This window comes from Protopterus annectens, chromosome 2.part2 (assembly GCF_019279795.1).
Source record: "Protopterus annectens isolate FY-2018-M chromosome 2.part2, PAN1.0, whole genome shotgun sequence".
NCBI classification, from domain to species: domain Eukaryota; kingdom Metazoa; phylum Chordata; order Ceratodontiformes; family Protopteridae; genus Protopterus; species Protopterus annectens.
In genome coordinates, this window is record NC_056730.1 from 14,448,383 (window position 1) to 14,473,658 (window position 25,276).

The following is a 25,276-nucleotide window of genomic DNA, read 5'->3' on the forward strand; positions in this document are numbered from 1 at the left end:
GTCATTGTGCTGTAACTCAGAGCAGATCTGAGTGTTCCCATTTAGATTCTTGACATAGCTATATAATGCTTTGTGGTTGTCTTTAGAGTCAGTGGCAATTTTGTTTTTGTAACTAGCTTTGGAGGATTTTATGAGGGATCTCAGCTTCTTACTGAGGTTGACCAGGGAGTTCCTCCAGTCATGGGATTTTACTCTTTTTTGCAAACAGTTTCTTTCTTCTGTTGTAGAGTTTGTTTATGGCAGAGGACCACCAGATTGGCTTCCTTTTTTTGGAGGATAACATTGTAGTTCTATTAGGGATAGCATGATCTATGCACTCGTGTAATTGCTTATAAAGTGCATTTGTGTAGGATTCGGCAGTCATACCTCTATTGTCCATCTGCATGGGTGTCATGAAGTTTGCCACTTCTGTCTTAAGAAGTGTGAAGTTGGCTTTGGAGAAGTTTTTTACGATGGTTTCCCTAATTGGGGCTGGGGGTGGGATGTGGATGTCTAGGCTGATTAGCTTGCGGTTGGATCTGACCGACGAGGAATTGACCTCTGGTGTGGAACACCGGTTTCCCATGTTGGTAATGACCAGGTCTAGGAAGTTGATCCAAGGAGTTGGAATTTATGAATTCTAGAAAACGTTGAGCAAAAGAGTTGGTACATGAGTAGTTTTCCCAGTTAATGGTGGGGTAGTTGAAATCGCCCATTATTAGGGTGTTGGGTTGCACCCTAATACTTTCCAGTATATCAAGAAATGAGGATTGTGAATCCTGGGGCATGGTGGGGGGTCTGTAGCAAGCTACAATTTGGATTGCGGTCTTGCCCAGAGTTAGTTGCACTTGGATAATCTTGGATGCATTATGCTGTGCAACTAGCCTGGAGGTGTGGATATCCTTAATGAATATGGACACGCCTCCGCCTTTAGTGCTTCTTTCTGGGTTAGGTGGCTGAAAGGTGTGGTATAAATTGAAGCCTGGTAATGCAGGGTTGCTCTCTGGAGCTTTGAACCAGGTCTCTGTCACTGCACAGATGTCAATGTTCTCCATTTTAAGGAGTGCCTCGAGTGAGTGCATTTTGAGGTTTAGACTTCTAGCATTGAGTAGCATTACCCTCAGATTTTGCTTGCTTGTACCTGTTATGGTGGTGAATTTGTCATTTGAACCTTGCCTAAAAAAGGCACTATAGGGGTGGCAAGAGCCTTAGCCAGTATCCGGAATCCTAAGGGCGACAGGTGCAGGCCATCTCTGGCAAAGCATCGTGGACTGTCGATCATGTCGTCCCAGGCAGACAAATACTGGATCCCCTTAGAATGACACCAGGCGCTTAGCCAATTGTTGAAGTCAATCATTTTGTCCTTGTACTGTGGTATCATTCTGGGTGATGGCAGGATGCTACTCAGAGTTAGGGTCATACCTGCCTGGGATACAAGATTGAAGAGCATGTGGATGACAACAACATTGATATGTGCAATTTTCAGAGGGTCATAAGGCATTACTAGGCTAACAGTCAGGGTCACATAAAATCCTAGCCATTATTATACCATTTAAACCAAAATCACTATATGCATGTGATGGAAGATAGTAGGAGTATGTGTGTATATGTGTATGTGTTTGTTTTTATTACAGACTGCCTTTGTCCATATGGCACCAGCCCATTACAGAATTAGTAATCGCATATCCAGTGGTCTGCAGATGGCTTGCACAGGGTAATGTTGGGGCTCTGCTTCATGATGTGTACATGCATCTTTGAGATGATTACATCCTTACTGTTGCACAGAAAGAATGTTATGTGAACAGAGGGAAAAGGGGCATTGGATTCATGGGGCTATATAAAATGTTTACCTGGGTGGGAGTCAAATGAAAAGAGATTTAAAAATTTATACAATGACCTTAATTTACCTTCAAACACACACAAATTGATTGAGGTCAGTTTTGAACATTACACCTGTGTAGGCATACAAGCTGGATCCCATACAATGTAAAACTAGCACCACCACATATGGCTGACTTTAACACTCTCAGAGTGCACCTTATAGAGAATGACATCATCGGGTCTATATTATTTGAACAAAGTTTTATAACTTCGAATACCATATGGGCGACATCATATGGTCGAAGTTATAAAACTTCGAATAGTGAAAAAAAAGTCACCCAACTCTGAGATCACACTACAGTGCAGTAAAGGTTCATAGGTTCATAGGTTCATAGGTTGGTACTAGGCTATCAGCCCTAGGGCCTATACAAGCCTAGCCATAACAATTCCCTGGCTATTTCTTCCCACATTATTTACTTTCCTGGGCCCCTGTCTTCCCTTTACCGCATTATAGTGTGGTCTCAGAGTTATTATATTTAAAGAGTGGGGGGTGCGCAGGGGGGCTTGCCCCCCTGCCTACAACCCTTAGTTTAGGGTTTAGTCTTTTCTTTTTTTTTTCTTCACCATTTTAAGTTTTATAACTTCGACCATATGGTATCGCCCATATGGTATTCGAAGTTATAAAACTTCATTCAAATAATATAGACCCACATCAGCAATGTATGCTGAGAAATAGATGTTTGGAGGATTGTGTGACATAGATGTGGACTCACATCCTGGTGTGAAATTGTCAGACTGATAGTTGAATGAATGAACATACACACACACACACACACACACACACACACACACAGTCAAGTTGAGTGTTGTGAGATTCAAACCCCTACCTATGAATTTACGTGAGCTACAGAACACAGCACTTAATGTTCATGCCAACACATAATATATAACTCCAAAACACTTCACAAACCAATAAAGACAGAAAGATGCCAAGGACCCAATAATCACAGTCTGCTATTGCACGTTATAAAACACACTGCCACCGTCAGCTTTCTTAAAGTATAGACTTCACCCAAAAATAGTTGTTCAAGCAAGATAAGCACCAACAGTAGTCCAGGTTTAAAAACTATAGAAACCTCAGGTCCACGGACTTGAAAATAACGTGAGAACTTTTATTGTAACAAAAGCACTTTCGGAAGGCTTCGTATCCTTCCTTCCTCAGACAAGTTTAAACAGTAATGCCTACAATATCCGCTTTATATAACAGCTTCATTAATTACCATTCAATTAGTGTTTACTCAATTAACATCATATTGTATTGTTAAAACTAGGTCTGATATATTTAAAAATCTGACTTGGTTGCTACACTCACACAATACCAAGTCCACTCACTACCATATACACACCCTATACCATAAATAGCATACATAGTGTGCAAAACCATGTAACAATATAAAAATATATAACAATATAACAATAAGAATATAAAAATAAGAATGTAAAAATATGCAGCTATGTATATGTATATATATAGCCCTTATAAAATCTGACCATAGGTCATGTAAGGTCCCGTACTGGAATTGTCTATATGTTCTATGTCCCATAACGTCAAATTCCAGTGTAAGAACAGCAAAAAGGGGTCCTTCCCATGTTACTTAAGACCCTATTATCTCCTTAGGGCTAAAAGTTTTAAAATGCAGGTCAACGAAATAGTATCGTTTAACCCTGGGAACATATGTGCGGCCGTCCTTATTTGCCATAAAAGTTCTTCTTTTTCCAACAAGGTCTGCCATGGGCCTGAGTATGGGTCGGCCTTGATCTGTTTTAAAACCGTAAATCCAAAACAGTGGTCTACATGTTCTTTAATGTGACAGGCTAATGCGTTGTTAGTATCTCCTCTGGATACTGCATACAAATGCTCGTATATTCGCTTGTTGAATGCCCTCTCGGTCTTTCCGATATAGAAGGCCGAGACCTTGTTGGAAAAAGAAGAACTTTTATGGCAAATAAGGACGGCCGCACATATGTTCCCAGGGTTAAACGATACTATTTCGTTGACCTGCATTTTAAAACTTTTAGCCCTAAGGAGATAATAGGGTCTTAAGTAACATGGGAAGGACCCCTTTTTGCTGTTCTTACACTGGAATTTGACGTTATGGGACATAGAACATATAGACAATTCCAGTACGGGACCTTACATGACCTATGGTCAGATTTTATAAGGGCTATATATATACATATACATAGCTGCATATTTTACATTCTTATTTTATATTCTTATTGTTATATTGTTATATATTTTTATATTGTTACATGGTTTTGCACACTATGTATGCTATTTATGGTATAGTGTGTATATGGTAGTGAGTGGACTTGGTATTGTGTGAGTGTAGTAACCAAGTCAGATTTTTAAACACATCAGACCTAGTTTTAACAATACAATATGATGTTAATTGAATAAACACTAATTGAATGGTAATTAATGAAGCTGTTACTTAAAGCGGATATTGTAGGCATTACTGTTTAAACTTGTCTGAGGAAGGAAGGATACGAAGCCTTCCGAAAGTGCTTTTGTTACAATAAAAGTTCTCACGTTATTTTCAAGTCCGTGGACCTGAGGTTTTTATAGTTTTTAAACCTGGACTACTGTTTACGCTTATTTTGCTTGAACAATCATTTTTGGGTGAAGTCTATACTTTAAGAAAGCTGACGGTGGCAGTGTGTTTTATAACGAGCAATAGCAGACTGTGATTATTGGGTCCTTGGCATCTTTCTGTCTTCATGCCAACACAGACATCTGACTTTGATGCTGTCAGAGTGCATTGTATAGGGAATGACATCATCGATATATGCTGAGAAGATAATGTTGGGAGAATTGTGCGACACAGATGTGGACTCACATCCCATTGTAAAATTGTCTCCAGACTGTTAATTGAATGAATACATACATACACCCTCAAGTTGACTGCTGTGAGATTAGAAACCCTACCTATCTAGTTACAGAAAACAGTACTTAGGACTAGTGCCAACACAGACAATTAAAGTTTAATACTGTCAGAGTACAATTTATAGGATGACATCATCAATGTATGCTGAGAATATGTTGGAAGGATTGTATGTAGTCGCATCCTGGTGCAAAATTGTCTCCAGACTGATAGCTGTATGAACACACACAAAATCAAGTTGATTGCTGTGAGATTAGAACCCATACCTATCTAGTTATACAAGTTAAAGAACACAGCACTCAACGTTAGTGCCACACCACAGTCTGACTTTAGCTATGTCAGACTGCACTTCATAGAGGATGACATCATCAGTGTATGCTGAGAAGATGATGTTGGGAGGTCTGTATAAAATTGCTTTGGAGTCATATACCAGTGTAAAAGTATTTACTGAATGATACTTGAGTGAGGGCAGCAAGACCTGGAATCATGCTCTTCTGACTACATACACACACTCAGACATACAGCCAAGCACACATGTTAACTGTTGTGTGATTCAATCCCCTACCTAACTATTTATACAAGCTGGAAAACACAGTACTTAACACTCGCACCATTGCAGATGTCTGATTTTATCATTGTCCCAGTGCTCTTTATAGAGGATGAAATCATCATAGTGTTGCAGGTTGAGGCTTGTGTGCAAAGGCACGGCCTAGGTGAAAGAAGATGTTATGAAGGCATATTGCAGAACTGAGCCATACATGTACCTGTTTTGAAAGATGTTGTTTAGATAACAAACTCAGGCACTCACACACACACTTTGGAAATACCAGTACTGCAAGGGTGGAGGTATGTCTTCATATTCAGACAAAGTGATGTCCACGTTAACAGAATTTACTGACAATATCAATGTGATATGATTATGGATGACCAATGTCCATGGTCACTATAAAACCATATCAAATGTAACAAAGTAGTTATGCTCTGTATTTCTGCAGTCTGCTTGACAATGGTCCAAGTACTGAGATATCATTTGCGACTGCATTACTGCAAGGCACACATGAATATCAGAATGTATGTGCTCTGTTAAGCACACATTTACTTATTTATTGGCATTTGTTTACCAGGAAAGTCCACTGGGCTGAGAAGAACCCATTTTCATATCACTGCCCTTCTCTTTTGTTTATGAATGCCTTTCCATGTAATGGAAGACAACAGCCAAGTTACCAGAAGAACCACTTCACAAACCTCATCACCACAAAACTGATTTGCGCAGATAACGGCAAAATTTTAGTGCATGCATGATTCACATTTCATAACTTAAGCTTGAACTTGTGAAGGAGTTTGCAAGATATGTTACAGGAGAAACCGCTGACAGAGACCACGATGATCATGCTATAGTCTGTATTTGAAATTCATGGTCAATGTTTTATTACATAACTGTTACCATTGCCTTCCCTGGTTGTGTGACATTAGGTGCTGAGCAAACATGGTTCTCTGATAAAAGAAAATATTGAGAAATTTAATGTAGTATGCCTTCCTTCATGCGAACAGGCTAAGTGGTGATGTGTGGCCACCAGCACTCTGGACAGTACTGAGTGTTGAAAATACACCTGTTGCATAGCTTTCTCTGTACACAGTGTATAAGAATAGTGAGCTCCTGATCAGAGTACAGGTCAGCCAGGGTTCAAATCTAGATTATTCTCATTTTTCCAAATGGTGTCAGGATGTCATTAGCTAAGTAAATGGGATCAGGACTGCAAATATGACTATCCATGACTATACTAAAGTATGTGTCTTCCCCAAATTTTATTAGTAATGCCTACCACAATACAGTTGTACAACTAATAGCTGTTTTCCAGGCCTCACTGGAAATCACATGTTGACTGGGTTTACATCTTTCCAGAAATGATAAGGGGTGGTGCAGCTTTTGAAATGATTAGTATCACCCTATTCGTGTAGGGTTGGATGTCCTGAAAACTGTGTGCAGCATGCTTCTTCACAGTAAATACAGTTTCCACATCACATTAGATGAACATTTCATCCATCTTCCTCTGAACATTACAGAAGGGGAATCCTACAGCAGATTTTTAAATCTTGCATATGACAGGAGCACTGATAAACTGTTGAATCAAAGTAACATGTTTGTATTATCCATCAGCAGAGTTATGTCAATATGCAGAAATCATGAGATGACTTGTATATCCATCAGCCTAATAGATCTACACACACACATAAAGAGGGTGGGAGTGAAGGGATAAGTACAAGGAGAGATGAACATATACATAACAATGTTTGGTGGAACGGAACTTTCATGGACATGTTTTTGACCAGTTCTCATTATTAAACTGCCATGCTCTGTAGCATGAAGTGATTGAAACAGTGGTACAGAAGGGTTAGTATCGGGACAACAGGCTTATGACAAGTAGAATAAGTTTGGATAAATATGTCATAGGTGTGGGGATGGATGTCACTTCAAATACTCATTTTTGGCCAGTATTCAGTATATCTCCATGAGAACTCACAACTGTGGCAAATGTTAAGTTGCGGGTGATTAAACATATCATACACATATAACATCAGTCCAAGAAATGATGTTAGATGCATCTGGAATTGAACCCTTAACGCTATGGGCAAAAAAATATATTCAGTCAAATGATTTACATCAACACTCCACATAGGAAGTTGTATTTTGCTACATTCATTAGTCTAAAGAACTGTCACAGTAACTGTTTCAGAAGTAATGTCTTTACCCTATGTTAACTCTGTGTCCCCTTAGAGCAGCATGTTTAAGCACCACTGCATAGAGGTAACCAGACTAGTGCAGCCAATGGTTAAAACTCACCAGGTTTTTGCATTAGTACACGAGCAGTCATTCACCGTCACTCAGCAGTGGTGCATGATGCCAAATTCTGCGCAAATGCAGAGGACAAAAGTGAAAACTATTTTATGGGTCATATCTGTCCATGTGTGTGATTCTATTTTTTGACCAGATTAAAAGTATGAAAATGGAGTTAACAGGAAAATGGTGAAATGGGGAGGGGGCAAGCAGAAAGCAGAAGAAAGGGGAATCAATAAAGGAATTTGCAGGAGTGAATTAGGAAACAACCATAGACAGCCACTTCTTCAACACTGTGGGGGAATGGCATAATGGTTAAGGTGTTTACCTTGGATACACAAGATGCATGATTTGATTCTCACATAGGGTAATTGGCTAGGCTTAAAATGGCCCACAAGGGCAGTTAGCCTAGAATGAACCTATGAACCTAATGTGAACACATAGAGAAAATTTGATGAATTTGGACTATCACCATAACACTGATGGGTGAAAACAACACAATAATATTGGACCAAATCAAGTGTGTCAAGAAGACACATATGCAAAGTGGACAGCTATGTACGGGAACATTTTTTTTTGTTGGTCGGGTGACCTTTCAAGAAGAGAGGAATGCTGGGGAAGGGACACAGGAACATGAGAGTCAGGTAGGTAGGGTAGGTAAGGAAGCAAGTGTAGACAAACAGGACAAACAAGACACAGAGATGGTGATGGACACAAAAGGTTGGGGGACACCATGAGTGGGGAATAGGTAGGGGACACTGGAGGCACAAGCCTGTCAAGTGGGGGTAACAGTGAGAATCTAGTCCTCACCGTCAGACCTGTCATCACTGTCCCCTTTCTTGGTTCCCTGTGAGATTGCTTGATGTGGGAGTCTCTTTTCTATTTTAATGAACAACCTCTCCAGGTGACTGATGCAGGTGCCAGAGCCAGTTGCTATGACATCACACAACACCCTGGCAGCTCCTGGTGGGTGACAATCACCACTTCCACCAATACTGCTAGAGGGTACCAATTCACAAGCAACCAAAGCACTGCTACTTGATGTGGATGAGCCAGGTGGTTCAGAGGTTGTGGAGACAGTACTGCCAGGTTATGTCCCAGAAGTGCTAGGTGATGGTGTGGCAGCCAGTAGAGGGTTGGTAGGCTGAGCATCAGTGGTTGGCCAAGCCTACCTCCATGTGCTGAAATACATTTGGTTTGTTGCAAGAAAGGTATGACATCAGAATGATATGTTTCCAGTTAAAAAGAAAGAGAGAGAGAAAGGCAAGGGGTGGGGTGAGACAAAAAAGAAAAGAGATAAATGGAACCATTATATGTCACATTCATGCTTTATTACAATAAATATAATTTTAATATTATATTACCTGCAGAGCTTTCCCAATCCCAAAACTGATTGTGAATTGTTACAAGTAATCCTTGGAATATGCAGATATTCCTTAAATGCTTTCAAAGATACTACGGCTTAAGTTAACAACATGGCATAAAAGACAATATTTGTGTGATTAAAATTTAAAAATTATACTTGTTGAATGTGAATGCATTGGTTACTTGTGGGAATTGAACCCACCTAATCTGAATACAGTATTACACTTGCCAAATACAATTACCAATGGCTGCAGAAGAAAGCATGTAGGCTTGCTCTTACAGTTACGATCTGCATGCTTAAGTTGCTACTGATCTATAGAATCCCAATATATTTATTACAATCATGTTCATTTATGCTGCATACATACCCCTTGTCTCTCTGAGTCTGTCAGCATGTGCCTCCCTGTTCACTGTGATTTTCTTTACACTGTAAAATAAAGGCGAGAAAAATACAAAATGAAAGCATTATACATAAAATCTTGCCTATCTACACCATTCCATATAATTTTTAGTTGCTTTATCTGTATACTTACACAGCTGTGGGATGTAAGCAGTTCTAAACTCATCCAGCCACTGGTTGTGTTGTGCCTTTTTGTACCATGTCAAGTCACTGTAATGGTGGCTGCATTGCTCCCCAGTGCATGGTATGCCAGTCGCACTGGAGACAGCTTTGGCTAGGCTGTTCCAAGCCTCAGCCTCATACTGAGACCCAGTATAGTCCCCCTGCACCAGCCTACAGCTGAAGCACTTTACAAGGAGTGAAATAAATATTTTTGATGCCTCAACACTCAATCTCTATGGCATGAGTGGTCCTCCAACAACAGTACATCTTTTTCCACCAATTTATAGTATCATGTTTTATGACCAGTGCACATATACACACAACCATGTCAACTGCATTTGCATGTTATTAAGCAAAGAGAAAGATTGCCAAATGAACAGGAAGGAAGTTTATGAAACAGCAATGTTAATTTGACATTTGGCATTAATTTATGGCACGTGTGCTGCTATACCTGTTCACACTTTGTCCAATGCTCAACATTGAAATACTAAATGACTTGGCTTTTAAGCCATGACTTTGGAGCGACCATTGTGAACACTTACATATTTTGCGGGTACTCACACACTGTTAAAAGTTATTTGTACAATGTGGGATTCAAACCTATGTAAAAAGAGAATGCATACATTTTTACATAGGTGACTATTCCTCATTGCCACGGAAGAAGTGTTTGTCAATCTTGGTTATCACAGATATACAGTTTAAAGAGTAATTGTGGTTATACTTCAATTAAGCCTATATGTATGTATGTGACATTGCAATGTCCTGGCTTATGCATTCTCATTTCTGATGCAGGACTAATGTCTGACAATATACTGGAAATGGATAGATTTGCATTACTTTAGCGATATATTTGTGATTTGTGGTATATACCTCAAATAACATTCTGTTTTACAGTTATACCTTGGTTATGAGAGGTGGGTGGATGATTGTCAGTAAACTATTGTGTCCATCACAGATACTGCATTTTTATTATATAATTATCATAGCCATGATAAGCCAGTTGCACACATAATAAATATGATATCTACAAAAGTACTTGTATGCTTAATCAACCTGTTATACATAGCTATCGGTATTTAGTATGACCTTTATAATCACAGTTTTGTGAAAAATTACAGTGGGATGCCCTTACTAAAAAAGTGGATTGTGGTGAAGTAGAACCCTGGCTCACCTATGTCCTGATCATGAACTTATAGCACGTACACCTGATGCCAAAGGGAAAGCCCAGCAGCAGGTGTATTTTCCACACTCAGTACTGTCCAGAGTGCTGATGGCCACACCTTGCCACTGAGCCTGTTTGCATGAAGGAAGGCAAACCAAATTAAATCTTATACTTTTTTCCTTAAGTGGTTAACCCTATTTGCACACGGGCAGGCAATGTGCAAATGTAAAAGGCAATAGCGAACATATATTAGAGAAACTCTCCCAAATGGGAATTAACCCCTACATTACCAGATGGGTAGTCAACTGGCTCACCGACAGGACACATGCTGCCAAAGTGAGTGGCTTCACCTCTAGTAAAAATCTAGGCACCAGTGGCATACAACATGGTTCTGTGCTGGGCCCCTTATGCATACCACATGGTTCTGTGCTGGGCCCCTTACGCATAACACATGGTTCTGTGCTGGGCCCCTTACTGTTCAGAATTTATTTCTCAGAAGTCCAGACAAAAATGGACAGCCTGTGGCTGACCAAATTCACTGACAATTGCAAATTGGGAGCAATTATTGAGTCCCCAATGATGTTAATACACTGCAAACAGAGTTAACGCAGACAAAAGATTGGTACCATAGCCACAGATTAAAGCTAAATGCAAAAAATTTATTATTACTCCCTTTTGGAAAGCTGATATCCCAGCTAATTACATTATAGACAGCATTTCCCCAAGTGTGGACCCACATGATCTGGGTACTCAGGTTGATAGCAATCTGAACTTTGACCACCATGTATCCACAGTAGGTAAGGAATCCTTGTATGTGGCACATCTTCTAAGTAAAGGCATCACATCTAGATCTAATGATGTTATAATTCCATTATACTCGTCCCTCATCGGACCAATAATGCTCCCTTTTCCATGTACCTCACCAGACACTGCAACAATTGGATAGACCACAGAGATTTCTCACCAAGAAATTACAGGGTACACAAAATAAGCCTTATGCAGAAAGTCTGAAAGCCTTGTCACTGTATTCTGTCTCCTACAGATTGCTAAGGGGGTGACCTGTGTCTGGCTTACACAGCAGTCCCTTACCTAGGTAACCTGATGGAATGCTACACATTTGTAAATCAAAGAGCAGGAAGGTTAGTCACAACGGGGATCTTTACCTACCCTCTGACATAAACAGATCATGCTGGAGAGACAGATACATCTCCCAGAAACTGCCAGAAACCATCAGACTATTGCCATTACAAAACACATTTGCAGTAAGTTATCTGTCTTTGCCAGAGACACAGCTTTGTAACACCAATCAAATTGTGTGCATACAAGCAATTTACATTTCATATCATAGGATCAAAGGATCATAGGAGGTTACTAAGCTAATTGCCCTGGGGGCCCTTACAAGCATATCCAAGAGTTTATCCCCAAAAAGAGAAACCTCAGTCAGCACCTGTGGCCTCTGTCAGTAAGGGACAAAGGTGGAACCCCTGGGACAAATTTATGGTTTCCCTTCCACTCATCAAGGTTGCACTTGAAGAGGGCCAGTAAGGTACTCTGTTTGACATGTATGGGAAGTCTATTCCAGAGACAGGGAAGCCTCTGGGAGACAAACCTGTCTCTCCAGCAGGTTTTGTTGATGTCACATATTAGATTTAAGCCTTTCAAGCGGGTAACACATGAGGACTTAGACTTATGGATATGGAGTATCTCTAGTAGGGCAGGCTTCGATATTGCCTTGTAGGCAAGACACAGATCACCTCTAAGCAATCTGTATGATACCGAGTAGACTGATAGTGATTTAAGCCTGTTCACATAGGATATGTGTTGGAGGCCATGGATTCTCTTTGTGAGGTATTTCTGTGGCCTTTCCAGTTGGTCCAGGCATCTGAAGAGGTACATATCAAATGGGATGTTATAGTCAATTACAGGTCTAATAAGAGAGGAATACAGAGAGGTAATAACCTCCTTTTTTCTGGATGCAATCCGTTTACTTATGAGATGAACCAAGGCTTTTCTGACCACCGCCGCCACATGATTGTCGAATGTGAGATTATTGTCAACCTGAGTACCCAGGTCTCTCACCACAGGTTGTGTGCTTAGGTGGTTGCCATTGATGTTTTAATCAATAGGGGCCATGTTTTTGCCAAATGGTATAATAATACATTTTTTTTGCATTTAACTTAAGGCCATGACTTTGGCACCAGGTATTTGTAGCTGTGAGACACTCTTGCAGTATGTTAGCATCAAGTGGGGAGTCAGTGACAGCACCCAACTTACACTCATCCACAGACTTGGTCAGCCACATGTCCTTTGTCTTTGCCTGGACCTCTGAGAAGTATATGCCACACAGTAGGGGTCCCAGGACAGATCCCTGGAAAACACCACTAGTGACAGATCTGCTGTTGGAGGTGGTGGCACTTATTTTGACCCCATGGGTCCTATCTGTGTGCCAGTTGTCCATCCATCTGACTAGATAGGAATTAACACCAAGTTGTCTGCCTGAGTGGGGGATTGTGTCAAAGGCCAGGTCAAGATAAGCTGACTTTCCCACATCCAGGGCCTTGTTGACAGTTTCAAAGAAGTTAACTAGGTTCAATAGGCAAGATCTGCCCCTGACAAATCCAAATTGGGTGGGGTCAAGTGCTTGGAGATTGCCTATGTCCTTGTTTATGAGATCCATAATAATACGCTCCATGACTTTACAGATCAGACTTGTCAAGCTGATGGGGCAGTAGTTTCCCGGTTCAGTAGTGGCACCATCTTTGTGCAAGGGGATGACAATGGCAGTTCTCCACTCTGCTGGAATGAAGCCTGTAATTAGGGTGTGGTTGAATAGGGTGCTCAATGGTAAAACTAGTTCTTGCTGGAGATGGTGCAGAATACAGCCTGGGATATTATCAGGTCTCATGGAAGCTGTGTTCTTTGCATTGGATAGGGCCTTTAACACTTGATCTATGGATATGTGAGGTTTGGAACAAGTATCGAGGATGTTGACTGGGCCTTTGGGGGGTGATAAGGGGGTGAAGTTTGCACTGAACCTATCAGCTAGCAGGTTGGCTAAGTCAGTAGGATCAGTGTAAGTGGTACCATTAAGTACTAGCTCAGAACAAACTTGGGCTTTGCCATGGAGATTCTTAATGTAACTGAAGAAGGACTTGTGGTTTCCCTTTGTTTTGGAGGCTAGTTTCAATTCATAATTGCCTTTGGATGTTTTCACTAGTGATCTAATTTGCTTGTTGAGGCAGAGGAGAAGGGAGTTTTTCCAATTTGGAATTTGTTCCTTTTTACTCTTGGACAACAGTTCTTCCTTTTGTTGTAAAGCCTGTTGATAGAGGATGTCCACTATACAGGTTTGTGTTTCCTTGAGGACCAGATTTTAATTCTGTTGGGTATGGCTGACTCCATGCAGTTGTACAGGTGCTTGTATACTGCACAGGCATATTGTTCAGCATAGTTGTCTGCATCATCTGGGGTGGTGGTGGTGTGAAGCTGCTGATACCCTCCCTTAGGAGGTTGTAGTCAGCTTTTGAGATTTTGTGTTTTGGGGGTCTCTGCTGTTTTAGCCTGGTTACGGCTGGGGAAGGCTTGGGTGGGATAGAAACTTCAAATGAGACAGACCGATGATCTGATCTCACCAGGGAAGAACATACTATGGGAGTGGTGCAGCAGTCACCCATGTTGGTGAGAGCCAAGTCCAGTATGTTATCTCCCCTTGTGGGGGATGAGGCCAGCTGATCTAGCACATTAGAACTGATGAAGTCAAAGAATCATTGAGTGAGTGCATTAGTGTAGGAATAGTTCATCCAGTCTATGGCGGGGTAGTTGAAGTCACCAAGGATCAGAGTGTTAGGGGGTACCTTGATGGAGTCAAGTAGGTCCAGGTAGGAGGTGTGGGTGTCTTGAGACATAGAGGGGGGGGGGTCTATAGCCATAACTTGGATGGGTGTCTTACCAATTGTCAGTTGCACCTGGAGTAATTCCAGTGTGTCATGCTGGTAAACCAGTCTGGAGGTGTGCCTGTCCTTATTGAAGATAGAGACTGCATCACTCTTAGTCTTTCTGACCTCATTTTGGGGTTAGAAAGTGTGGAATGAGGTATAACCTGGTAAGGCAGGGGTGCTCTCTGCAGCCCTAAACCATGTTTCCATGACTGCACAGACATTGGTATCTTCCAGTGTGTAGAGAGCCTCCAGTGAGTGCATTTTCAGATTAAGGCTCCTAGTGTTAGCAGCATGACCTTCAATTTGCTTTTTGACAGATCATTTATGTTGGAAGATTTGTCTTTGGGACATAGCCTAAAAAAGGCATAATGGGGAAGGCAAGAGCTTTGGTCAAGATCCAGAACTCCACAGGTGACAGGTGGAGGCCATCTCTGGCAAAGCATCAAGGCCTATCAACCATGTCATCCCAGGCAGACAGATACTGGATCCCTGTAGAAAGACACCAGAAACTAAGCCAATTGTTGAAGTCAAACATTTTTGTTGGTATTGTGGTATCATTCTTGGTAAAGGTAGGATGCTGCTTAGGGCTATGGTCATACCTGCCTGGGACACATACTCTGAGAGCTCAATCATGTCTCTCTTCATATAGTTTAGGGAGGTATGTTTCAAGTCATTTACACCAACATGGACAATGACAGAGTCATACTTGCACCTATTGTGGAGAGACTTAAGTGCATGTGTGATGTGGCAGATTCTAGCACCTGACAAATATCTGACTATGACCTTCTCCTTGTTGAGCCTAGTGAGGGGGGCATCAATCTGTCTCACTATTGAGCTGCCAATGACTAGTATGTTTGGTTTATTGTTATGCCTTATGGGCTGCATTGGTTTATTGTTTTGCCTAATGAGCTGTGTTTGTGAGACATTGGTGTGTTGACTACTGTGTGTGATGGGATTGATGTTTTGTGTGGAATGTTTGTGAGTGTGCTTGTGTCTTGGGGGGGTCTCTATTGTTTAGGTAACTTTTTGATGAGGACCCCTGCATAGGTGGGTGTGTAGCTCTGTGATGTGGGTGGTGTGGTGTTTGTGCTGGCAATCTCCACTTTGTCATGAGTACTGACTCTGGAGTGAGAGAGCATGGACTCCAGTTTACTGATGTAGATGCATCTCCCACAAGTAGAAGAATTATGTACTAGGAGAAGAGGACTATCCGTGAACATGAGGCAGGTGCTAAACTGTCTCAGTATGTCCATGTCAACCAGGCTGGCAGGAGAAACTGATGGGAACTGTCCAGACATAGTGTTCTGAATACCTGGCAGACTTATGGAGAGCAGGGTTTGATAAGGGTTTGTCCACAAAAACCCTAAATGTAAAATAAATGGCCTGAAGCACAAGTGCTACAATCAAAACTAAGATACTTAGAATATTAATCAGGCTACTAACATGCAGTAATACAGAACATCAAACTAAGATAATAAGGTAGAAGACAGTTAAGTAAGAGCAGCTGAATAAAGTATTAATATTTTTTTAATAGTGAAGACAGTTGGATATTCTCAGTTGGTTGTACATGTATGGCTAACATGTTTAGTGCCATGAGTGATCACACAAGCATTTATAAATATGTTTGCAGAAATAAAGCTCTGTCTTCTCTTTGTATTCTGGTCATTCTTCCCTTATCTCTGCTTTGCTATCAGATATGCAGTCTGTAGTGCATTTCATATCATTTTGCTTTTAATGTATGATAAAAATACATAACAGTGAACAACAGTTTTCATCAAAGGCAGAAGACGTCATTATGGCCAAAAAGTATACATGTGTGTTGTTTTGCTTTGTTTAAAAGCTCACTGAAGTTAGTTCCACACTTTGTAAGAGTATCCTCACTGCCACATCCACTGCAGGGAATACTGTCTCATTGTGTTTTCCTTCACTCTCACTAATCATTAACAGTTGCAAGATATTAACACCTAACACCTAAGGGGGTGGGAGGATGACATAATGGTTAAGGTGTTTAACTTAAAAACACAAGGTGCAGGGTTTAATTCTCACATGGGGTAACTGGCTAGGCTTCAAATGGCCCAAAAGGGCAGTTAGCCTAGTACTAATCTATGAACCTAACAGTGGTGTAAAGTCTACCCTGTGTTTACATCTGATACACAAAGTCAAAAGTTTGGTATTTAGCAACTCTAATAAGTTCACACCTCATTTGCATCTTCATAGTGCTTAGAGGGCTGAATCTACACTATAAAAAGGTAACCTTGTAAATGGGATACCTGAAGATGAGGAGACTTGTACATTTGGACAAAACAGAAGATTGATATTTCTTTGAAGGTGATTTCTTTGTAGAGAAGCCCTAATTTTGCTAAGTTATGCTTTTATTATTCAAGGACAGTTTAGATTTTGTAAACTGTTACAAATTTATGTATACAGCCATTAGAAAAATGAAGTTTTATCCCTATGCACTTCTTATACTTCACTGTTGGCACAGGTAGTTTTGGCAAGCATTTACATTGTGAGATAGATAGGTTACACTTTCAGAGCAACTAACTTCTTAATATTTGCTTTTGCAATTTCATACAGTATTGGAGAGAAATCCACTGTACAAGTCACTGACACTGGTGTTATGCTTCTCAGATGACCCAGGACAACCTTCACAGGAGTGGTGGGCACAGTGAAAAATGACTGGCATTCACAATATGAATGATTTACTATTTAGGAATATCTGCCATCCAGTAATAAGTGACATAACTTTCCGGTCTTCATTAAATGAATGTTGACAGAATGGGTGCTTCTACAGACCCTTACATTTTTTGAGTATTGGGGGTGCAACTTACCATTCTGTTATCCTAAATGAGAAGTGTGTTTGAAGTGTTTTTCTGTTGAAAATGTATAAAACATGCTGATGATTTTGTTGAAAACATGCACATTATGTGTGTGGTATTCCTTGATTTATACAGTCCTTTGTTTATGTATGTGTATGTGTTGGGGGAAGCTACCTACTATTCTGTTGTCCTAAATTAGAAGTGTGTTTAAAGTGATTTTCTGTCAAAATGTATAAACAGCCTAATAATTTTGTTGAAAACATACACATTATGTATGTGGTATTCCCTGGTTTATACATACCTTCATTTATGTGGGGGGAGGGGACAACTAACATTCTGTTGTACTAAATGAGAAGTGTGTTTCAAGTGCTTTATATTGACAAAGGGTACACTAACTGATTATTTTTGTGAACAAATACATTACTTATGTGATATTAATGTGCTTTATCCTTCTATGTTTTAAGTCACATAGGATTATGGCACCCAAGCCTGCAAATCCACAAACAAACCTTTTTAGTGACACAGAGAATGAGAGCATCTAGGCTCTGATGTGCCATGGAGCATTCATGCTTAAGTGAGACTGGGGGGATAGACTGCTAGAAAGGAGGTTTGGATCCAGTTAGTCACCAATGTAAATGCAGTTGGTGGTCTCAGTTGCAATTATGATCAGGTGTGGCATTGGGCCACTGATATGCTTTCATCGGTATGGAGAAGGGAGGCTGCAGTTGTCAGACAATGGCTGCCTATAGAGGGTGGTCCTACTACCAATCCACCACTGACACCAACTTAGGAGTTCCTGTCCACTGTCAGAGATCCTGACAGCTCAGGGGAGCCTGCACAATGTGTGCTTCATGTTGATGCTGATATGGCTGAGAGGCCAAGTGCATCCCAGGAGCAGTTTCTAGGTAAGCGTACATATGACAACATTATATTGGCCTGTAGACTGAAATATAATTTGGCTGCTACTGCTTGTGAAACATGTATTTTTGTATCCATACCTATTGATAAGTCATAGTTATACAAGATAGTTGTTCAGTAGACATGGGTGTGGGAAGATGTCTCAGACAAGTTTCAGTTAGAGCTATTTCTTACAGGGCATATAGCCAATTGTTTATTCACTTTCCCTGTGTTATTCACATTGTGATGCTTAATTGCCATCTCTTCATTGCTTCATTTCTTCCAGCCCCATCCTCCCTGCAAAGTGTTGAGACATCTGCACATGGTAAGCAAATGTTTCTTTTCTTATTACTAAGCACTATTTAGATATATTATCAGAATGTGTGAGGAGGGTGTATGAGTGTCTGTATTGCTGTAGCAGCTGCAGCTGTGCGAATACTGTTACTTTTTGTTCAGATATTTTGTGTTAATATTTAGGGGAGTAGCAATTTTGTTCCTGTGTTTGTTGCTTATTATTACAGGTGATCCTCAAAGTGGAAATGTAGGACTCTTACCAACTGCTGGAGTATTGGTAGCTTCTGATGACAATGTTTGTCAAATGGAGGCACAGTCTGGGGTCCAGAGGTTGCATCTGACACTGAGGTTGTGACTCACGCATCCCCTTGATTTCCTTCAGACACAGTCAGTATGCCTACGCATATCCATTCCACTGATCCCTCAGATAGTGGACAGGTTGAGCATGACACAGTTGATCAGGGTAGTGTGGTTACTGTGGTTTCAGTGATGGTTGATTCTAGCCATAGTCATGGGTGAGTTGCCATGCAGGTAGGTTGGCAAGTGTGATAAGAGGAGCCCCATTGTCTGCCCTCCACCTGATGCTGGTGTGTCATTATGTGTCATTCAAAGTATGTTTAGGGACATCATGGAGGCACAGGCACATTCCACTAGGGACTCCGAGGACATGCTTAGGGTTCTAGATGTGGCAGAAGCTGACATGCATGACTGCCTCCACCATGTTTCCAATTCAGTGGAACAGATGAATGCACAATGAAACAGGCAGTGTCTGTGTCAGAACATCTGCTGGGAGGGGGACAGCATCCATGTGGCTGTAGGGCCACAACATCATATTGTGTTAGCCAATGTGGCCATGCCTGATCTTGCTCCCATAATGGCAGTACTTCCACTGCTTCATCAGTGGTTGACGTGCCCACACCCAGGCATGGTATGCCACGGGGTCTAGGAACTGGGCATAGTCATGAGGAGAGCTTGTCTGGCAGCCATCACTCATGTTCAGGTAGCACCACCACATCTGACCATGACCAAGGACATGCCTCCTGGCAGAGTCAGTTCTCGTGGCCAGGGGTGACAACAATGAACTGATACCTCTATCATGCATGGCTCTCACCTGTATGACATTCCAGGACATAGTGCTAGCACAGAGCCTGGCTGTGTTCATGCAGACACTCATACACACACATTTCACAAAGAGTACTCTAACACCTACACATACCAGCTACATGAGGCATTAACAAAGGTTGCAGGTCATTCTGTCTCAGTGGCCATTTGATATTATCTACATTTCTGCCTACCTGTGTTTCTTACTTGCACATACTCATTTTAGTGTTGTGATTCCTACCTTGAAATCATCGATACAGCAGTCATACTTATTTCTCCACTTGTTATAATGCAGGGATACGTAGAGTTTGGACTGATTTTTCCTGTATTGGGTATTTTAGATGCATGAGTCATGTTAGTTGATAAACTGCATAAATATATATTACATAAGCCAGTCATGTCACATATTGATGTCATTGCTGGACAAATCACACACATTCTACTTGTTACATTTACAAGTAACAGTACGACAGTACGCAGGTATCTACCATTCATTCATGTTCTCACACATTTATTTTTCTTTTACAGGTTCAGCACTTACCTTGATAGTCTTGCAGTTACAAATGTTATCATTTGAGGCTGATTCTGCCTGATGCTAGCAGTACACAGCCATTACATGGGTAAGTAAAGGCTGTGAGCATTGCCTGGCATCAATTTTACTGTATATATGTGCATAGAATGAAAGGTGCACCTCTTAGGTGGTCAGCATGTGTGCTATACATTATCTCTTGGCCAGGGCAAGCACATATTGTGCATGTCTACATCTACCTACACCCACAGCAGCTGGGGGTTCTTCCTCTGACTCCCCACCTGCATGTATGTGTGGTGACCTTGCCAGTGGTGGTGGAATGTTTGTTCCTAGCCCCTGGTGTTCCTGCTGCAGCTGTTTTTACAGGATAATATTGTATAGAATAGCACAGACTGTGATCATTTCAGCATAATGTATTTATTTATTTATTTTACATTTGTTTACTGGGAAAATCCGACTGGACATAGGTCCATTTTCAGCGGAGGTCCTGGTAGAAAAGCTCCAGTTATAAAAATCATAGGTTTGCATAAAAAAACACATAAAATGTAAAAGTACATAAAATAAAATGCAAAAGTACATAAAATAGACAATATGAAAATCAGCAAAACATTTTGTCTGTGGATAGCAAGTTAAAACATGGTAGATCTTGTACAGCACATAGTAATAAAGATAAGTATTTTGAAAATAGTTCCACATAGTACATAGCAAGAAGATAAACTTAATTTTTTATATAGTGTTGTTGATAGTATAGTACTAATGCTTTGGCATCATAAGTAATGAATCATACTGCATATCACCCCTAGATGTATCTAAGCACCTAAACCATGACTTCAGCAACCCAAACACACACTCTATGATATGTCTTGTTTGCTTTTGTGCCTCAGTTATAGTATTCCTCTGTCGGTATGTGCACCTTTCTGATGAGCGTAATCAGCAATGCTTCAAGTGCATGCCTTGTATTGCAGTAAATGGCCTAGTGGGATATCACCCCTGGAAAACCTCTGGCAGAGTTGTGAGTTGTGCCAGATATGGGAGTCATGGTAACTGCTGGGGTTGCCAGCAAACACATTCAGGATGATTTCCTTAGTCTTACACACAACCTGATAGTTAATGAAATGGAACCCCTTTCTGTTTATGGAGACCCTTCCATGTTCCCCTAGTTGTGCTTTGATCTCAATGTGAGTGTAGTCTATGGTACCCAAGACTTCAGGAAAGGGTGCCATGGGGTAGAAATTCTGCATAGTTCTAACTGTGTCCTTTGGGATATGGGGAAAATATATATAGTCACTCACATGCTGTAACATAGCATTCAGGAACTGGTGTACGATCCTGGATGCTGATTCCTGTGACAGCCCCAGCATGTACCATTTGGGTCTCTGAAAGGTTCCTTTAGCTAACATTCTAAGTGCTAGACAACCCTGGTGTCCACAGATAGTGGTTCCCCTCAGTTTGCCCTTGCTGTCAGGTGACGGAAATGGAGGTTTCAGAGCTTCTGGACTGTATCACTAGCCACCCTGTAGCACTCTACCATTTCCACATCATGCAGACCATGAAAAGTTAAACAGGGTCTAAATACCCTTCTCTTCCTTACCTGAGGTCTATCAGCAGCAACAGCAGCAGCAGCATACACCTGAGCTTGTTGCACATGCACATGCAGAAGAGCAGCAGCAGCACCTAACATTCTTTCCTTCCAGTGTAGTTTCCGTGGCTGTATTCCAAAAGGTTTTGAAATACAAGGCAAAAGGCTACACTAAATGTACACGATTGCTTTATAGCTTGTTGAATATCTCCACCATCTTAGATTGGTTGATTAGCATACAATTCAGTTGCTTATGCAGCAATTAGCATGCCGCAATGTTTACTGTGTTTGTGTGGCTCTACACATCATGTAGAGCCACTTATTGAATATAAATTGGTGAGCCATCTTGAGCGCATTACAGTGCAATGGACACATGGTTCCAGCGAGCCATGTAGGATTTATTGAATTATGCTCATATGTCTTTCTATAAATTTATTACTTCTTGTGCAATGGATTGAGCTTGTCACATGTCTGATTCCCCAGTCTACACTGAAAATGTTAAATGTTTGACCTGTGTATTTGGATTCACTGTCATTATCGTATCAGGTCTTCTAAACAGAGACATATACAAGTGCATTGTGTCTTCCAGGCCTGATATAGCTACACTCATTTCATCAGCAACTAGATATTTAGATTAATTGTTTTCATTTAGCTGATTTCATTTACCAGATATTGGTGACCATTTATTTCAAAGTGATCAGAAGTAATATAGTGTGATTTTGATGGTACCTTATGTTCACAGGTTCATAGGTTCATATGTGTTTACTAGGCTAACGACCACAAGTGCCTTTTTAAGCCTAGCCATATGGATCCAAAGGTTCTCTTGTGTTGTCATCATGATATTCATAGAATCGTAGGATCATAGGCGGTTACTAGGCTATAGACCTGGAGGTCATTTCAAGCCTAGCCATTTCATCCCAATGTAATACCATAGATACTCTAGTCAATACCCAGGACTGTATTTATTAATGACTACCCATGTCCAGGAGAGTGGTGAGCGTTATCTCTGTGTAAGAATTTACGGCACCCCATCCACTCATCCAGGTTCCTTTTCAACAGTGTAATAGTGATGCTCTCCTTCAAATTAGTTGGCAGCCTATTCTAAAGATGTGGCAGTCTCTGGGAGACAAATCTGTCCCTCCAGAATGTCCTATTCAAGTTGCAGGTGATATTTAGGTCCCTGGAACAGGTAGCTCTAGTCCCATTTGATTTACTGATTTGCAGCAAATTCATTAGGTTTGGGTTGGAGATTGCTCTGTAAGCCAGGTATACGTCTCCCCTAAAAAGTCTATACAATACTGAGTGTAGTGGCAGGGACTTTAGTCAGTCTGTGTAAGGTATGTGATGGAATCCCTTGATCATCTTAGTTAGAAACCTCTGAGGTCTCTACAATTGCTGCAGGTGCTTTGTACAGTACATGCCAAAAGGGGTGTTATACTCAATTATGGGCCTGGTTAGTGAAGAGTATAGGGGGGTTATAACCTCCTTTGCTCTAGAGGCGATGTCTTTGCTAATCAGGTGTGCTACGTGGAAAGCCTTCCTTAGTACAGTATCACATGCATATCCACTGCAGGTTCTACTGTATGTGTAATTTGTGGCGTCATTATTCCACTGCAGGTTCTACTGTATGTGTAATTTGTGGCATCATTATTCCACTGCAGGTTCTACTGTATGTGTAATTTGTGGCATCATTATTCCACTGCAGGTTCTACTGTATGTGTAATTTGTGGCGTCGTTATTCTTTATCCAATAAACATTTTCTCTGTTCTTTCAGTGCCTTCATAACCTTCATAAAGTTGCTTGAAAATACCTTCAGTCATTGTCTGAGAAATGAGCACCTGTCTATTTTAAATGTAAATCCTGTATTCATAGCTATATCATCCCTGGAAGACCAGTAAACATGCAAGTATTTTGGTAAGTCCTATAGCCTTTCTAGCCCTCACTGGTAGAGCACTTCTTTCAATGCATTAAGTCTGGGGTCATTTGAAGTGTCTTTGTTCAGAATGTCTTACTTCTCTTTGGAAAAGTTGATGATTGCCACAGTGTGCATTTCTGGATCTTCAGGTTATAACACCATTCTAATGATATACTTATTCATTTAAATAGGACTCTAACTTCTCGATTATGCTTCTAGCATCCTACAAGTAATTGGAAGCATTTTACCTTTGATATGACTGTATCGGGACTGATACTTTGAAAGTGCTTTACAGCAAAAAGCACTTGGCGTGTTATCCTGCATAAAGGCTAAAGCCTTTAATTTATGCATCTACTTACAGTGTTAGGGTTTGCTTTAGACCATAACACTTTAGACAGCTGACATAGTGAGTTCATCTGTTCAGAGAATACCTGGTGGTCTGTGTTCAATATCCACAGCCTCCCTTTTTCAGAGTGTGTGTGTTCTTTCTCCAAGTCTGTAATGAAACTCTCGTGAAACTGTTCGATTCATCTTTCCTTTGAGGATTTGGTATTTTCTGTATGTCTCTGACTTCACTTGGGTCAGAACCGTCAACACTGCTTGTATACAGATTTACAGTGAATGAAATGGTTGTTTGCTTTCTTTGAATTTGTCACTATTAAACACTAGTCCTGCTTTGGCAGCAGTAAACATGAGGCAAATCGGACTGCTGTCATGATCTTCTTCATTTGTTCATTTGGCAGTGGTGCTGCGGTAGCATTGTCGCCTCACAGCAAGACGTTGTCCCGTTCGATTCTCAGCTAGAGCGTCTTCTGTGTGGAGGCATGCGTGAATGGGCGTGCCTTTGTTGAAGGTTGTGCGTCAGGGCTGGTAACTCGGCACGTAAAAATCCACTACCAAACATTAGTGGACCGGAGTTCCACTGTGGCGACCCCTAACCGGGATAAGCCGAAAGACACAACAACAACAACATCATCAGCTGTTCTTGACACGCTGTGAGCAACTTCTGGGATTTAAGGGAAGTAAATAGTGTGGGAAGAAATAGCCAGGGAATTATTATGGCTAGGCTTGTATAGGCCCTAGGGCCGATAGCCTAGTACCAACCAACCTATGAACCTATCAACCTATGAACCTATTTGATCTATCTTGTCCTGGAAGTGGACTTGGGATACATTAAACCCAAATAATAGGTGTTTCCAGCAGCACCAATTAATGGAGTCTGAAATGTTATTAAAGTTGTGATTCTTCACCAAGGTGCACTAATCAGTATCCTGCTTTTAAATCTAGTTTGCTGAACAGTTTTACATTCCCAAAGCTTAGGTTAAGTTCCTGTACAATGGGAGTAGAGTTTCTAAGGCTCCAGGCATGCATCCCTTTTAGTGTAAATGCAAGGAAAGAGCACCACTTACAATATTCTGTATTTGCAAAACAATAACTTTGACATTTTTTTTTGTAATTCAAGTTACTGTTTGTCCTTTTCCATGGTGGGTCAATGAAATGTCTTGCATCCAACTTGAAGATGAGTTTAGCTGTT